General features: G+C 46.1%; 1 protein-coding gene across 1 annotated transcript in view; it reads right to left on the bottom strand.

The window, feature by feature from the left end:
* LOC143982529 (cytochrome P450 2G1-like) overlaps positions 1-18,246 on the bottom strand; it is a 108,493-nt gene that overhangs the window by 70,074 nt on the left and 20,173 nt on the right. The gene's annotated exons all lie outside the window — the stretch shown is intronic.

The raw sequence follows: 18,246 nt of genomic DNA, 5'->3' as shown, positions 1-18,246 counted from the left end.
AAATTCTGGATAGTCTAGGATAAGAAATTAGGTCATCGCAAGATGAGGGACATCCTTCTTTCATAGGTAAGAATTGAGGAAGGTACCCGTTACAAAGCTGCTTCCCACAAAAAAAAAAAAAAAATAGAAAAAATTATTTAGGGCTGTTACTGATTAAAATTTTCCTGTTCGATTAATCGATTTTTTTTTTAATCGATTAATCGACTAATTTCGATTAATTATAATGCACATACAGTTTTTACAATTTTTTTTATTAAACTTTAAGAAAAACGTAGAAAGTTAGTTTAACTTTAACTGTAATGTCCACATCTCCCCCACATCTCCCCTCATGCTGTATTGTCCACATCTCCCCCCCCATAAAGTACTGCCCACATCTCCCCCCCATAAAGTACTGCCCACATCTCCCCCCCATAAAGTACTGCCCACATCTCCTCATATCTCCCCCATACCTTAATATTCATGATTGTCTGCTCTGTCTGGAATAGACAGCAGGCAGACCCATCCGTCCTCATAGTAGACACAAGCAGGCGGGCGATGATGACGTCAATGCGCGCGTCTAGGCCGCCGTCGGGTGGACCAAGATGGCCGCGGCTCCGGAGCTAGGCCGAAGCCGCGGCCTTTCCTATGGGCGAGACCGCGGAGCTCACTCCGCGGATCGTCCTCGATCAAAATTATTTTGATCGATCAAAGAAATTAACGATTAATCGAACAATTAATCTTTAATTTCCGCAGCCCTAAAATTATTTAAATGTCTTAGGCAAAGGAGTGGAGAGGAGGATGGGTGGGACGGGGAGTGAGAAGAAGCTGCTGTTGTAAGACAGTGCTGGACTCTGTGGACTGGTACCTACACTTTTAAATAAAGGTCCTGCTTAATATTGATTTCATTTTTATATATATATAATGTAGCGGATGACATTTGGGATCAAATGTCATACGCATGTAAATTTAGTTTTTGGCCTCAGAACAATAAAGGTTCTGAGGGTTCTGAGGGTTAATTGTGTAGGTAGACCTTAACACCAGTCTGGCCAGGCTGTGTTTGGAAGTGCTGCCTGGTCATGTGAATGGTGAGGTGCACATGACAGGTTAGAACCAGGTCTGGTTGGATGTGTTAACTGGGTTCCACCACTAGAGGGAGTAAGAGCAGCCTGATGCATACTTACATGCCTTTCAGTACACACGCTCAGTGAAGCCTGGTTCTCCAGATGTCTCACGTCTCCCCTGAAATCCCTGCCACAATAAAGGTAAAACAGAGGTCCCACGTAGTCTGGGGGTCCCACGCAGCTCCAATGACGATTCCTTTTCCCCCTGGATACCGGCGGTCCTCGTGCACGCGCGTGCATACGCGCTCCCGGGCTAATGGAGGAGGGGGGGTGTGGTTGCAAGCCGTGCACGGCGGTGTGCACGGCGCTGTACTGTGCAGACGCCAGGCGGCAGTTTTAAAAAGCCCAGAGCATCAGGGGGGTGTAAGTGGAGACACAGGAGCTGTGGGCAGTAAGCATCCCAAGGGATTGGATCCAGGCAAACCTTAGACACCTACTCAGCATCAGGTTGTGCAGTTTAAGCATATATATTTATTGTGAGACTTTAAGCACAACAGTGATTGCACTTTGTACTAGTACCTCTGCTTGTAGCTTAGGACTATGTCTCCTCGTAAGAGAGTCTCAGGGGGAGGTAACAAGGGCACTGGTAAATCACCGCCTAGGTCCAGGGGTTCTTAAAATGCCTGTAAGTTACCATCCCCCCCTGCAAGACTGGAGCCAGCCTCAAAGGATGAGTCAGTGCCCTCAGCCTCTCCTAATATTTCAGCCCTGGTATACGTCACTGAGGACTCCCTTAGGGCTACATTGGAGGGTTTTGAAGGGAGAATCATGAATTTTATTTCAGCTTCCCTGAAAGATAGCAGGAAAAGGGGTAGATCCCCTCCCTCTGCTGAGATTCCTCTTTCAGATGACACTTCTGACAATGAGGAGAGATCCCTATCTTGGGACAGGGATCATAAGCAGTCAGATGAATCAGAGGAAGAGGAGAGAGTCCCCTCCTCCCAGGCGCTCAGAAAACAGGTGCAGTATTATACAGAATTAAGAATGCCTGCTGCTGAGGTCTCTACATCCTCTGTTTCCTCCCTGGGAGTCAGAAAAGTCCCACAGACTGCTTTTTTCTTCCCAATTCATCCCTTAATGGATAAATTGATGTATGAGGATTGGGGACATCCCGATAAACTGTTTGCTACTCCTAAAAGGTTTTCTATGCATTATGCTCTGGAGGAAAGTTTCACCAAGAAATGGGGGGTCCCATCTATCGATGCAGCTGTTTCTTGCGTGAATAAAAACCTGACCTGTCCGTTGGATAATGCTCAGGTATTTAAAGATCCAACTGATAAGAAGCTGGAAACATTATTAAAAGCCTCCTTTTCCATGACTGGCGCTGTAGTGCAACCTACAGTCGCAGCCGTGGGGTTGTGTCAGTTCCTCAAGGAACAGGTTAAGCAGATGCTTGGCCTCCTTCCCAGTGAGGAAGTGGAGAATTATGCAGAAATACCTCAAATTCTGTGTTTCATGATTGATGCGATTTTGGATTCTGTCCAACAAGCATCTTGTTTGTCTCTCCTGTTGGTACACATGCGAAGGGCCCTATGGCTAAAGAATTGGGCAGCTGAGCTATCATGCAAGAAACATTTGATTGGGTTCCCGTTTAAAGGGGAACGTTTGTTTGGAGAAGAATTAGACAAATTCGTCCAAAAAATTTCAGGGGGTAAATCTACTCTCCTTCCAGTCAAAAGGAGAAAACGTCCATCGTTTAGTCGTTCTCTCTCTCCCAGAGCATCAAGCTCTAAGCAGTGGCGACGGCCTTCTCAACCCTCCTCTACAGGAAAGGCTCAAGGCCGGGCCCAGGGGCAGAAGAAATCCTGGGGGCGAAAGCCTGCCAAGCAGAGCCCAAAAGCTTCCTTGTGAAGGGGCGCCCCCGCTCGGCCGAGTGGGGGGAAGGCTCCTGCAGTTTGCAGAAGCCTGGCGGGAAGAGATCCAGGACAAGTGGGTGATCTCTTCGGTATCTCTGGGCTACAAGCTAGAGTTTCAGGAGATTCCACCTTCTCGCTTTCTAAGGTCAAGGATCCCCAGGGATCCAGTAAAGCAAAAACTGCTATTTCTGGCCTTAGATCACTTACTATCCCAGGGGGTGATAGTAGAAGTGGACCCAAAAGAACAGGGTTCAGGGTTTTACTCGAATCTCTTCACCATTCTGAAGCCAAATGGAAGTGTCAGACCTATCCTGGATCTGAAGGATCTGAACTGGTTTTTACGCATCCGGTCCTTCCGAATGCAGTCAATTCGCACTGTGGTCTCCTCCCTGCAAGGATGCATATCTCCATGTGCCAATTTTTCCCGCACACCAAAAGTATCCAAGGTTCGTGGTAGAGCGGCACCATTTTCAATTTGTGGCCTTGCCGTTCGGGCTCGCTACGGCCCCTCGAGTCTTCACAAAGATTCTGGACCCTCTCTTGGCAAACCTAAGATCTCAGGGTATAGCCGTCATGGCTTATCTAGACGATTTGCTTCTCATGGAGAAAACAGTAGCGCTCCTGAACCACAGTGTTACCAGAACGCTAGAACACCTGGAATGCCTAGGTTGGATTATAAACCTAGAAAAGTCATCCCTACATCCTGCTACCAAGTTGGAATACCTGGGTATGCTTATCGACACCGCTCAGGGCAAGGTGTTTCTTCCAAGGCCAAAAGCCTTGGCCATTGGGGATCTGGTGTGTCCTAATTCTGGGCAGGAGATCTTCCCCCATTCAGTTGTGCATGAGACTGTTAGGGAAAATGGTCGCCTCCTTCGAGGCCATTCCATTCGCCCAGTTCCACTCAAGGCCTCTGCAAAGATGCATCCTTGCGGCTTGGAACAGGAAGCCCCAGTCCTTGGATCTTCCTATGCGTCTATCCCCAGGGACATGCAAGAGTCTCGTCTGGTGGTTACAAACCGAGAATTTGCTGAAAGGCAAAACTTTTCTTCCTCTTCCATGGAAGATTATTATGACAGATGCCAGCCTGACAGGCTGGAGAGCAGTGTTGGAGGAGACGTGCTTGCAGGGGAAATGGTCTGCGATCGAGAAGCTATTGCCCATAAATGTCTTGGAGACCTGGGCAGTTTATATGGCTCTCATAAACTGATCTTTCAGACTACGGGGTCTCCCTGTTCGGGTTCAGTCCGACAATGCCACAGCAGTGGCCTATATCAATCACCAGGGTGGTACCAGGAGTCTGGTTGCACAAAAAGAGGTGAATCGCATACTTGCCTGGGCAGAAAGGCATGTTCTATCCCTTTCTGCAGTCTTCATTCCAGGAGTGGAAAATTGGCAGGCAGATTTTCTGAGCCGCCAGCAGTTGTGCCCAGGAGAATGGGCTCTGCACCCCGACGTATTTTGGAACATATGTCACAGGTGGGGTACTCCAGACGTAGATCTGTTTGCGTCCAGGTTCAACAGAAAACTGGACAAATTTCTGTCAAGAACAAGAGATACACTTGCTCAGGGGTCAGATGCTCTGACAGTTCCCTGGCATCAGTACAATCTGATTTATGCCTTCCCCCCCGTGCCCGCTTCTGTCGCGGTTTCTGGGAAGAGTCAAGAGGGAGACAAAATCGGTTCTTTTGGTAGCCCCGGCTTTGCCCAGGCGACCGTGGTACGCAGAGATCATGAAGTTGGCAGTAGGCAGGCCGTGGATCCTCCCTCTCCGGCCAGATCTGCTCTCACAGGGTCCAATTTACCATCCTGCTTTACACAGTCTGAATTTGACAGTTTGGCTGCTGAGACCCACATTCTGAGAGACCGTGGGCTTTCGGGGCCAGTCCTTTCTACTTTGGTCAATGCCAGAAAGCTGGCCTCCAGGCTTATTTACTACAAAATCTGGAGGGCATATGTTTCCTGGTGTGAACTCAGGGAATGGCATCCTAGAAAGTATGTCATTAGCAGGATCTAATTGATCTAATGAATTTGGCCGTAAGCATTATCAAGGTGCAGATTTCGGCCTTGTCAGTGTTTTTTCAGAAGCCACTTGCATTGCATTCCCTGGTACGAGCTTTCATCCAGGGGGCTATGCGGATAAGGTCGCCAGTCAAACCTCCAGTATGCCCATGGGATCTGAATTTGTTTCTCTCGGCTTTGCAGGGGCAACCTTTTGAACCTTTGCATCAGGCTTTGTTAGTTCTTTTGACTAAAAAATTGGTTTTCTTGGTAGCCATATCCACGGCTAGAAGAGTGTCAGAACTAGCAGCTCTCTCCAGCAAAGAGCCGTATCTAATTATTCATAAGGACCGGGTGGTAATGCGTCCCAACAGGTCCTTTCTGCCTAAGGTGGTTTCGGGATTCCATTTGAATCAAGAAGTAATCCTACCATCCTTTTTTCCGGACCCACAGTCCACAGAAGAAGAACCTTTGCACACTTTGGATGTGGTAAGGGCAATCAGTATCTATCTCCAGGCAACTGCTTATTTATTTTGCCGGAAGGCCCTAGGAAGGGCCAGGCGGCATCAAAATCCACTCTCTCAAGGTGGATTAGACAGATTATTTCTCAGGCCTATAGTGTAAAGGGGAAGATCCCTCCTTTTCAAGTGAAAGCGCACTCTACTAGGGCTGTAAGTGCTTCTTGGGCAGTGCATCACCAGGCCTCCCTGGCTCAGATCTGTAAGGCTGCAACTTGGTCATCAGTCCACACATTCACCAGATTCTATCAGGTGGATGTCAGAGGGCAAGAGGATATCGCCTTTGGGTGCAGTGTACTGCAGGCTGCAGTTTAGGTCCTCCGGTCCATGGCGGTCTATAATTATGATCTGTGTCTCCCTCCCCTCAATCTGAGCATTGCTTTGGGACATCCCACTATGTAATGAAGCTCCTGTGTCCCGTGATGTATGATCAAGAAAATAGGATTTTTATATACAGCTTACCTGTAAAATCCTTTTCTTGAGAGTACATCACGGGACACATGGCTTCCGCCCCTCTTGGGTTTTACGTGGTTTCCTATTGCTTTGCTACAAAACTGAGGTGCCTCCCATATGGGAGGGGTTATATAGGGGAGGAATTCTCCTTAATTGGGGTTAACCAGTGTCCAATCACCAGAGGTGCCTATATAACCCACTATGTAATGAAGCTCCTGTGTCCCGTGATGTACTCTCAAGAAAAGAATTTTACAGGTAAGCTGTATATAAAAATCCTATTATTTGATACAAAATATATGATATGTATTCTAGATTGTAATAAATAAATCATGTACTGTACTTTCATTTTTATGTTGTTACTTTCTCTTAACATGGCATACCCTCATTTAAAGTCCCACAAAATTCCTCCTTTTTATCTATTAAATCAGGGATGGAGGCCGCCAGGTGTTTCATATATGGTAGTGTATGTCAGGTCACGTCCATTTAATGTACTGATAAGATAACACAGAGGAGCGTTCAGGAGCAGCTGAAAAAATGCCCAACTGCTCCTAAATGTCCATTTACAAGCAGCAGTGTACACAAGGCCTTATCCTGGAATTCATCTTTAAGGTATAAAAGATGGCAGATGGAGGAAAAGAATTACCCCTCAAATATGAACCAAAGTCAGTGTTAAGTGACTATGGGTACATACGTTTTGCACGATAATTATGCATATGCATACTACATGGTGACACAATGTGGACGAAAGCCTATAAAAAGGAGCACACCCTTAATTTTAATGGCACTTTGAATAGTTGCACAGTGCACTTTCACAGAAGCACTTTTCACCCCTGACACAACTACAAATAGTGGCTAAACATATAGAATTGATCTATGGAGCTCGTTTTTATTTTTCAGCGCTACACCTGTAGGAGCTACTAGATAGGATGAGTCCTCTATTCTTTGCTCGACCTTCTCAAGAATCTCAGCCCCTCTGACACACCAGGGTGAGTGTACAAATATACAATATCACTGAAAATCACTGAAGGTAATACTTAGTACCCAATAGTAGTGCTATATCAAAGAAAACAGGCACCAAACCAGGTAGTAAAAGCAAACTTAAAGTGATTGTAAAGTCTCGTTTTTTTGTTAAAAATAACAAACATGTCATACTTACCTCCCCTTTGGCAGTGGGTTTTTCACAGGGCAGCCCACATCCTCCTCTTCTCGGTTCCCTCTTCGTTGCTCCTGGCCCCTCCCTCCTGTCGAGTGCCAGCAGCTTGCTATGGAGGCACCCGAGCCAAGTCACAGCACCCTGTCTCCGTTTAGAAACTGAGCCCCCGTTTGGTCCCGTCCCTCTCTCTCTTAATTGGCTAACTGACTTTGATTGAGCAATTCAGCCAATCAGGAGGAGAGTCCTGGAGAGGGGGGTGGCTTGCAGCGGAGCTGAATGGCAGCTTAGTTCCAGAGCTCCGGTACCCTTGTGGATACATCGGCTAAAATCGGCACAAAAGAACTCTGTTTTCAGCTTCCCCAACTGGCAATCCGATCCGGGTACACCTGGGGACTATGATGGGCAAATGAAAAGGGACATCCAAGCCGCATTGGCTGATGGACTATTTTACACAGCCACATCACGGAGGGAAGCAAAATGGCACTGGACCCTCACCCACTCTGTCCCACAAACACACGCCTAAACCACACAAAGCAGCATCATCCCCTAAAAATTATGAATCCTACAGCAGCCAACATTCCCTCCCTTCCTCCTCACCATCAGGGAGCCCGGCTAAAACCAAATTAAAGCTGGATGATGCTGGATGCAGCCACACAATGAGTCCTGTAACTGACTCGAGGGATGACACCAGGGAGCTTTGTGATTCAATTAATGCTTTCCCCACTATGAACCAGTCTGTGCTGGACACTGTCCTTAAGGATATGCTTGTATCTCTGAGAAGTACACTTCAAGCAGATATGATGAACTGTATGCATAGTTTCAGTGGGGAGTTGAGTGGAGTGGAAACCAGGGTGGAACTAATTGAAAGCAAGATGGGGGAGTATGCTTCCACCATAAATTAGTTGGTGGACGCAAATGAGGAGCAAGAAGAGGAATCAGCATGGATTAAAAACAAAATAGCTGACATTGAAGACAGGTCTAGAAGGAACAAACTTAAAATAAGGGGGATACCTGAATCAGTGCAGCCATCAGACCTGCGATCATATGCGACCAACTTATTCACCTCCCTTCTGCCTGATCTCTCTAGCATGGAAGTTACCATTGACAGAATACATCACTTACCTAAGCCATCGTATCTTCCTGATAAAGTCCCCAGAGATGTGATTCTGCGCCTACACTTTTTTCATGTGAAGGAGCAGCTTATGCAAATGATGTGCAAACAGGAGCGAATTCCATCCCAGTATCAAAATCTGCAGTTTTTTACTCTGACCTGTCTCAGTATACATTGCAAAAAAGAAGGAATCTGAACACTAAAGGTGCTCAGGAACCATAACATACCCTACATATGGGATTACCCGACGAAAATCACTATCACCAAACAGGATCAAACATATGTTGTGGACTCCCTGGACAAGGGTATTTCTCTGTTGAAGAACTGGAAAATTCTTCCAGACCCCAGTGATGACAATAATGATACAACCAACCGACGACCATCCAACCCAGACTGGAAAACGGTTATGCAAAGGACTGTCAAATCACATAATTAACATTTCTTGCCGAATAGGAGTCAACATGTGTCCCTACGAGGGGAACCGGGATAGCCTTATCCCCTACATAACTTGAGCAGCATTTATCTGCACACGGATAAAATCCGCTAGAACCACATAGAGGAATTTTCCCTTATGGTTTATGTTAAAGTTTATGTAAAGTTGCAATGTTACCTAACATTTTCTGTTTCCTATGTTTGGCTTTTCTTTTTCTGTCTTTTTCTTTTATTTTTGGAATTATACAGCTGCCTGTCAAACCTTAAACTCATCATACCAAGGCTTCTACAGATCACGGAAGTCAGACAGTACACAGGTCCGAAAGGAAAAACATACAACATGCCCAGAAGCTCTCCTAGATCCACAGTGAGTACTTTACTCATAGGACAGATAAAACATTACTTACAAAGCCCACAAGAAGGAGATCTTGTCTTATATATGATCACACAAAGATCAAATTCAACATATCTACAAAAACATCTCCATGGCTATCCAATTTTTATCTATTAATACCAGAAGGCTTAATCACCATGTAAAAAGGAAATTCTTATGGAAAGAAGCATTGGCAAATAAATCGGACATTCTGTGTGCTCAGAAAATGCACTTTTGTGGAGCGTCCGCTCCAGGGTGTAAACATAAGAACTTTCCACACACTTTCTTTGCCAATGCATACTCAAAGGCCAGAGGAATAATGACTGCTATAAGAGACACTGTAGCATTTGCTCTACATGCAGAAATTACAGATTCTCAGGAAGAGAGTCCTGGATGGCTGAGGTACTTATGGACATTGCTGGAGAGAGATGTGGCTCAGGTAAGTATTAGGGGGGCTGAGGGCAGCTGCTGCACATAGAAGGCATTTTATCTTAATGCATAGAAAGCATTAAGATAAAAAAAAACTTCTGCCTTTACAATCACTTTAAAGTGATTGTAAAGTCTAATTTTTTTTCAATAAAAATAACAGACATGTTATATTTACCTGCTCTGTGCAGTACATTTGCACAGAGTAGCCCATACCCTACTCTTCTCGGGTCCCTCTTCTGCTCTCCTGGCTCCTCCCTCCTGGTGAGTGACCCCACAGTACCCAAACATAGTCACAGCTCCCTGTGTCCATTTAGACAAGGGGCTGTGGTCTGACCCCGCTCCCTCTCTTTTCTTATTGGCTGACTGACTTTGACAGCAGCGGGAGCCAATGGTGCCACTGCTGTGTTTCAGCCAATCAGGAGGGAGAGTCTCGGATGGCTGAGACACTCGTGGACATCGCTGGACAGAGATGGGGCTCAGATAAGTGTTAGGGGGTGCTGTGGTGGCTGCTGCACACAGAAGGCTTTTTATCTTAATGCATAAAATAAGAATGAAAATCCAAAAATTCGAAAAACTCAAAATAATAACTAACTAATAATAATAACTATTGCTAACAATTAAATTATAGGGTATTGGAATTTTCTTTCAAACTTGGCTGTTAGTGAATATAACAAATACAAATTTATTTGAAGTTACAAATTATCCAAAATAGCGAATGCTGCATCTAAACAAATGGAACGTAACAAATTAATAATAATAAATATAATAATAACAAAAACTTTTTATTATTATTTATTATTATTATTATTACAGTAAAACCTTGGTTTGAGAGTAACTTGGTTTGAGAGCATTTTGCAAGGCAAGCAACATTTTTAAATACATTTTGACTTGATATACAAGCAATTTCTTGATATACAAGTAGCGTCATGTCACAACAGGGTATAAAAGAGAAGAGAGGAAGTCTCTTCTCTCAGTGTAGCAATATGGTTGCATTTAATGAAGGTGCAACATATTGCTACACTTATGCCACGTACACACGGCCGGACTTTCCGGCAGACTAGGTCCGAGAGTCCTAGTCTGCCGGTGGACTTTCGGCAGAGTTCCGACGGACTTTCCGAACGAACGCGATGACGTAAGACGAGAAAAAACAAGGAAGTTCAATAGCCAGTAGCTTCCTTTGCATTGTATTTGGTCCGTTGGACCAGCACACAGACGAACGGTTTTCCCGATTTTAGTCCGTCGAAATTGAGTCCGTCGGATAGATTTGAAACATGTTCTATTTCTAGGTCCGTCTGATTTTTTTTCCAAAAAATGATCGGACTAGCCCACACATGATCAGATTGTCCAACGGACTAATCCCTTGGACCTAGTCTGCCGGAAAGTCCGGTCGTGTGTACATGGCATTAGAGGCGCATCTCTTCTCTTTTATAATCTGTAGCTTCTGCTGGATTTTGCTTCTAATCCCCTTGTGGAGGCTTCCATTTGTGGATGGACATTTTATGGTTACACAACCTGGTCACATTGCTATAATCTTTTAATCTTTTTATATGGACTATAAACTGAAGGACTTATGAATAAATGATTGTGGAACGAATCATCTGAATTTCTATTATTTCTTATGGGGAAATTTGCTTTGATATACAAGAGTTTTGGATTACAAGCATGTTTTTGGAGTGACTTATGCTCACAATATAAGTTTTTACTGTAATTTGTTACAATCCATGCATTTAGATGCGGCATTTGTTATTTCGGATAATTCGTAACTTCGGATAAATTCGTATTCATTCCGTTCATAAACAGCCAAATTTGAAAGGTAATTTCAATACCTATAATTTCATAGCTCGTTATTAGTTACTTAGCTATTATTTCAAATTTTCAGATTTCCGAATTTTCAAATTTTCTAATTTACAAATGTATGAATTTACGAAAAAAAAAAAATGGAACATAATGAATTTTAATTCATAATAAAGTTACAAATGTATTCAAAATAACGAATTTTGATCATAACAAATGACACCACACAAAAGACAAAAAAAAAAGGATGAAATGAAAACGAAAACTTTCCGTCAGTGCACATGTCTATCCGACACCCCCGTACTCCAGCAGTCTTGAATTATGGACGGTTCCTGATGTCATCAAGCCCAGAGCAGGCTTAACAGACCAGGAACAGTCCACCTCTGGACCAAGGGGAACCAAGTATAAGCTTTCTCTTTTTCAAAATGAGCAGTGGATCCATGCAGCATGGGTACAGCCCCACAACAAGGGGACATTTTTCTATACTTTAGCCGCATGGCTTTAACCATTCCCTACTTTATCCAAAAAATTAAGAAAATATTTTGCTTTAGATACACTTTAATCCTTTGGGAAATGTTCAAAAATGTCTTCCTGTTGGACAGGACATTTAAATAAGGCTGGGTATAAAACGTTAGTCCAGTCTGAATAATAAAGCAATGCCACATTCCTAAGAGTAAATGAAAAGATTTTTTGTCAGTAGTTGGTATTTTTTAGGCATTGAAAATATATGATTAAATACAGGTACATACCGTATATAAAACTCAACACTGTTTATTAAATCATATTTATAAAAATGTATTCATCAATTTAAAAGCGATCAGCCAAATGATGGGTAAACCACCAGTACAATCACATAAGGGCAATTATCGATACCTCAATATTTTGAATAAGCGTTTCAATTTTTAAACAGAAATCTTCATCAGGTGGACATAGCACAGTGGTAAAATATTCACAGCAACAATGCCTAGAGGTAGTGTGTTCTCCAGGACAGGTCTCACAGTGTAGAATCAAGAGAATACGAGAGGGGTCAACAAAGCTTTCCCGCTTGATATCACAATGGCTCAAAAGGCCTGGATCAATTAATTATTAATAATTAGATAAAGCCTCAAAACCACAAAGCCATACTCTATGCAAAATGTAGTACAGCACCCACAAGTTATGTGGCAGTATGGGTCCCAAATATAGACAAAGAACAAAGAAGGTAAGCGCAAAGGAGATCATACCTTCAAAGACCTGAAAGAGGATTCCAGAAGCCAAGGGTTGCAATCATCTCAAAAATGCAAAGTGTCCTTAAAATTTCATAAATCCTTAAAATCTAAACAACTTCATATTTGCCTTTTGTTCTATATCTCAAAGAGAACTGACATGCTGCCTTCATTCTCAGTATATGGAACTTAACACCTCTGGAATCCTCTTTAGGGAAGGGGTTAAGACGATCTTCTTTCCTCTTAGATGTGCCTATGTATTGTTTTTATTGTTTATGAACTAAGAAGAAATAAATTCATCTAGGCGTCATGGCGATTTCCTATATTCCCTGGTCTTTTTCCTCTCCACAGCCACTCTACAGCTAAAATTGGTGAACCTTGGCCATCATTTTGACAGCCAAGCCCCGCTCTATGTCCCAGGAGCCTCCACAGCAGCACAGTTTGCCAGCTTAATTGATAAAAAGTTTGTAATGTCCTAATTGTTACAAAATATTTACACTATTCTTGTAAGACCTCATCTGGAATATGCGGTTCAGTTTTGGGCACCAGTTCTCAAAAAGGATATGGGGGAACTGGAAAAAGTGCAGAGAAGGGCAACCAAACTGATAAGAGGCATGGAGGAGCTCAGCTATGAGGAAAGATTAGAGGAACTGAATTTATTTAGTCTTGAGGAGACGAGATTAAGGGGGGTATAATCACCATGTATAAATATATAAGGGGTCCATATAGTTAACTTGGTGTTGAGTTATTCACTTTATGGTCAACACTGAGGACAAGGGGGCACTCTTTACGTCTAGAGGAAATGAGATTTGATCTCCAAATACGGAAAGGTTTCTTCACAGTAAGAGCTGCGAAAAGGTGGTTCTGGCCAGCTCGGTAGATTGCTTTAAGAAAGGCCTGGGTTCTTTCCTAAATGTACATAATATAACTGGGTACTATCATTTATAGGTAACGTTAATCCAGGGAAAATCTGACTGCCTCTCTGGGATCAGGAAGGATTTTTTCCCCCTGCTGTAGCAAATTGGATCCTGCTTTTCTGGGGGTTTTTTCGCCTTCCTCTGGATCAACTGTGGTTATAGGAGATGGGTATATGGGATTGTATCATATTTTTTATTATATGTATTTATTTTTTATGCTTGAACTAGATGGACTTTTGTCTTTTTTCAACCTGACTAACTATGTAACTATGTACTGTAACTATATTCCTTTTATGTTTAGATCAAAAAGGTCAGTTAAAGCACGCTCACAAATGGGAAAAAAGCATTAAAAGTGTTCCTATTTAACCACTTGGTATCCCTTTGTTCACCTATATCAATCATAATTACCTCCCTCTCCTTGTCTGGGATGAAAACAAATGAAACAGGGAAGAAACTTACTATAAGAAGTTAAAATCAGCTATGATACTGTGATCACAACCTTCAATATCAGTGGCTGCCAGTGGACTTCACCCAAATCTAACTGGCTGGATACACACATGCTGATATAAATCATGCAAACAATCTGGCACAAACTAAGGGTTGTGGAGCAGCCGAGCAAGGCTGGTGCAAGGATTTTTGACACCCTAGGCGAAACCTCATTTTGTCGCCTCCACATTGGCTCCGCCCCTGACTCCACCCCCTTTGCCCCTATAACACATGTGACTTGACACATACACTGACCTACCTGACACATACACTTGCCTACCTGACCAGGGCCAGTGCTAGCCTATTTTGTGCCCTAGGCAAGACCAGCTAAATTGGGGGGAGGGGAGAGGGGGGCTAAGAGAGAGGGGGACTGAGAGGGGGCTGAAAGAGAGGGGGTAGGAGGGAGGGCTGAGAGAGAGGGATGCTGAGAGAGTGGGGGCTGAGAGAGGGAGGGCTGGCTAAGAATGGAGGGAGGGCTAAGAGAGGGGGGCTGAGAGTGATGGGTGGGCTGAGAGTGACGGGTGGGCTGAGAGAGAGAGAGAGAGAGGTAGAAGGGAGGACTGAGAGAGGGGGGTTAAGAGAGTGGGGGCTGAGAGGGGGGCTGATAGAGACAGGTGGGCTGATATAATAGGGAGGGCTGAGAGAGAAGAGAGGGGGCTGAGAGAATAGGGTGGGCCGAGAGAGGGGGGCTGATAGAAAAGGGAGGGCTAGGAGAGAAGGGAGGGGGCTTAGAGAGAGGGGGGATGAGAGAATAGGGAGGGCTAAGAGAGGGAGGATGGCTGAGAGAGAGACTGGTGGGTGAGAAAAGAGGGGAGCTTAGAGAGAGGGGGTGGCTTAGAGAGAGAGGGGGGCTGAGAGTATAGTGATGGCTAAGAGAGGGGGGATGAGTGAGAGAGGAGGGAGGGGGGCTGATCGAGGGTGGAGGGCTGAGAGGAGGGGAGGACTGAGAGGGGAGAGGCTGGGAGAGAAGGGAGGGGGCTTAGAGAGAGGGGTGCTGAGAAAGAAAGGAAGGGGCTTAGAGAGAGGGGAGGGCTGAGAGAGAGGGGGAGGGCTGAGAGAGAGGGGGAGGGCTGAGAGAGAGAGACGTAGGAGGGAGGGCTGAGGGAGAGGGGGGGTTAAGAGAGTGGGGGCTGATAGAGACAAGTGGGCTGAGAGAATAGGGAGGGGTGAGAGAGAAGAGAGGGGGCTGAGAGAATAGGGTGGGCCGAGAGAGGGGGGCTGAGAGAAAAGGGAGGGCTAGGAGAGAAGGGAGGGGGCTTAGAGAGAGGGAGGATGGCTGAGAGAGACTGGTGGGTGAGAAAAGAGGGGGGCTTAGAGAAAGGGGGGGCTGAGAGTATAGGGATGGCTAGGAGAGGGGGGGTGATCGAGGGGGGGAGGGCTGAGAGGAGGGGAGGACTGAGAGGGGAGAGGGGAGAGGGAAGGGGGCTTAGAGAGAGGGGTGCTGAGAAGGGAGGGGGGCTGAGAGAGAAGGGAGGGGGGCTGATCGAGAGGAGGCTGAGAGAGAGAGGGGGCTGAGAAAGAAGGGAGGGGGGCTTAGAGAGAGGGGAGGGCTGAGAGAGAACGGAGGGAGGACTGAGAGAGAAGGGAGGGGGCTGAGGGAGAGGGAGAGGAGGAGTTGAGGGGAGATGAGAGACCCCTAGCCCTGCTCCTGTAGTCCCACCTCTGTCCCAGTCTCTGTCTGCAGGTGTGTGTGACACACAGTACCTTCTACTGAATACCATGATGCCAGTCTCCTGCTTCAAACCGTCCAATTCTAGCGGCTCCCGCTGCAGCCTGCGCCTCCTGCCCGTCTTCTGTGACAGTTCTGTGCCCCCAGTGAGCGGCGAGCCTGTCATCCAGCTTCAGAGAGGAACTTGGAGCGGTCCGTGCTCTGGAAGCATGGGGTACGCTGCACGTGCTTGCCTCCTGGGGGAGGCGGGGTCAGGGGGCGGTGTCACGGAGGAGGCGGGGCCACGGTGGAGCTCTTCTCCCGAGTCCCCGGCTCTCCGGCTTATCTGCTCTCTGCCAGCCCCTCGCTGTTTATGGCCATGTAGCGATGGATGCCCGGCCGCCCACACCTCCCCAACTTCACGCATTAGAGAGCGCCCTGGGGTTTCTGGACCTGTGACACTCAATGGCTGATAGAAGAGCAGAGAGGGGGGATTACTTGACTGGAAACACATAAGAGCGGAGAGCCAGGGTGGGGGCGCTGCGTGACATGGCTCTGTGGAGGACAGTGTAAAATAGCCAGCAGCCGGGCGCCCTAGGCGGTTGCCTAATCCGCCTAGTGGTAGCACCGGCCCTGCAGCCGAGTGATTCCCACACAAATGCTGAGTTATCCTGCCAAGCTAGAAACCTGTGTAATCACTTTTCCCACTGCTCACATCACACATGGGACTTAGGGTAGCTTGATACTACCTGCAGCTTGTCAGTTGACTGGTCTGTTAGGCAAACTTACATACACACAGACTCCACTTGTCTGGCAGATACGGTAGCTTCCCCACACCTAAACTAATCTGTATGCAATTGTCACACCTACCCCTAGCGTAGTTGGTCAGGCACTATAGCTGGCTATCTATTCTTCACCTATAGCAGCCCCCTTTCCCATAAGGCAAGCAGGTCTACTGATACTCTGTTGCCCCCAGGTCATTCTATGCTTGAAGGTAAAAAAAGTCCCCCAGCCACCCTTATACTTACCTGAGCTACTTCTCGATACAGCGATGTGCACGAGAGCATTGACTCTTTGGGGACTCTCCCTCCTTATTGGCAGTCACAGCCAGACAGCTAATGAGGAAAGAGAGGGGGCGGGGCCCAGCCATGGCTTTGTGTCTGAATGGACATGCAGAGCAGGGACTTGGGAGCATGCCTGTCAGGTCACCTTGAGGCGAGGTGACAGGTGCACACCGTAGGGATCAGGAGTGCACCGCAAGGTTGTGGACCCTACGGCTGACTGCTGCAGACAGGGGACAGATCCCACTGGGGTTAGAGCGTAAGATTCCCTGGGGCGCGGAGTCTAAGAGCCAGCAGGTGTTCACCAACGCCTCCAGTGGTGAGGATGGACTTGGCTGCAACTGGCTCCAGGTCGCGACCCCCAGGGTCCCCCAGCTCACACCCACAGTAGGCAACAGGAGGATAGGGATGGTGAGGGACAAAGCCAAGGTCGGGGCCACAAGCAGACAAGAATAGTCGGGTACACGCCAAAAGGTAAGGATCACAGGCAAACAGGGATAGTCAAGACACGCCAAAGTCGGTAACGGAAAACAGTAGAAGAGCACACGGCAGGAAACAGGAAGCTAACACACAAAGGAATACACAATGGTTGATCAGCACTGATGGCCTGCAGTGCACAGGTTAATATAGGGCTCCCTGATAGGATCTGGGGTGGAGCCATGCTTAGAGGAGAGGTTATAAAAACCACCAGGTGGAAGTGGCTGACCTCTTAGTCTGAAGACATGGGGGAAGGTAAGCAAACACAGAAAGATCACTGCATAACCATGACAATGCCTGCTTGGGTGTCCCCATTGCAAGCTGTTTGCTCTGGGAACTCAGCAGGAGGATGGGGCCAGAAGCATTGGCTGGGAACCTGAGAATAAAAGGATCCTGGCTGCTCTGTGCTAAACTGCTGCACAGAGCAGGTAAGTATGACATGTTTGTTTGTTTTTTTGTTTTTAATGTTTGCCTTTAATGTCACTTTAATTTAACAAGTTGAAGTTAGAAGCTGATTGGCTATCCTTCACAGCTGCCCTAGATTCTGAGTGCTCCAGTTTTGGTAAATCTCCCCCAGTGTTATTGCAAGGCTGCTGCAAAAGGGCCTGCTGCTGCTAGATTCTCAGGAAACTGTCCTCAGTGTTTTTGTTTCTCGGGTATCCAGCAATCCAAAATCCTCCTCCCTGCATTTTGTCTGTGTTCAGTATTACATTGGAGGAGCTCAGCTATAAGGAAAGATTAGAGGAACTGAATTTATTTCGTTTTGAGAAGAGGAGATTAAGGGGGGGTATGATCACCATGTATAAATATATAAGCGGTCCATGTAGTGAACTTGGTGTTGAGTTATTCACTTTATGGACAACACAGAGGACACGGGGGCACTCTTTACTTCTAGATATGGAAAGGCATCCATGCAGGCTCCTCCCTGCATGTTATCTGTGTTCAGTATTACATTGTAAAAGGATCCCTGGACTATAGCCATTAGCTTGTTAGTGGGCTACTATAATTATTACCAAGGGTGGGCAACCTCTGAACAGGTAGAGGGGGCCATTTTATTTTTAGTGGCTTCCGGAGGTCATCGCTTGAGCTAAGTTGAGATCCTCTTTCAGACAGCTGCCACCACATTAGCTTTCCTATTGGGAGATTTTCCTTCTCCTCCTGTACCATGGCACTGCCCCCCATGACAAATAATGAGGGTGACTCTCCCTAGCAGAGAAACAAGGAATAATTGT

Source organism: Lithobates pipiens, unplaced genomic scaffold, assembly GCF_037356315.1.
Source record: "Lithobates pipiens isolate NorthernLeopardFrog02 unplaced genomic scaffold, aLitPip1_a1.2 Scaffold_1, whole genome shotgun sequence".
NCBI lineage: Eukaryota > Metazoa > Chordata > Amphibia > Anura > Ranidae > Lithobates > Lithobates pipiens.
The sequence above is the reverse complement of the archived record's forward strand: the minus strand, read 5'-3'. Positions and strand labels throughout refer to the sequence as shown.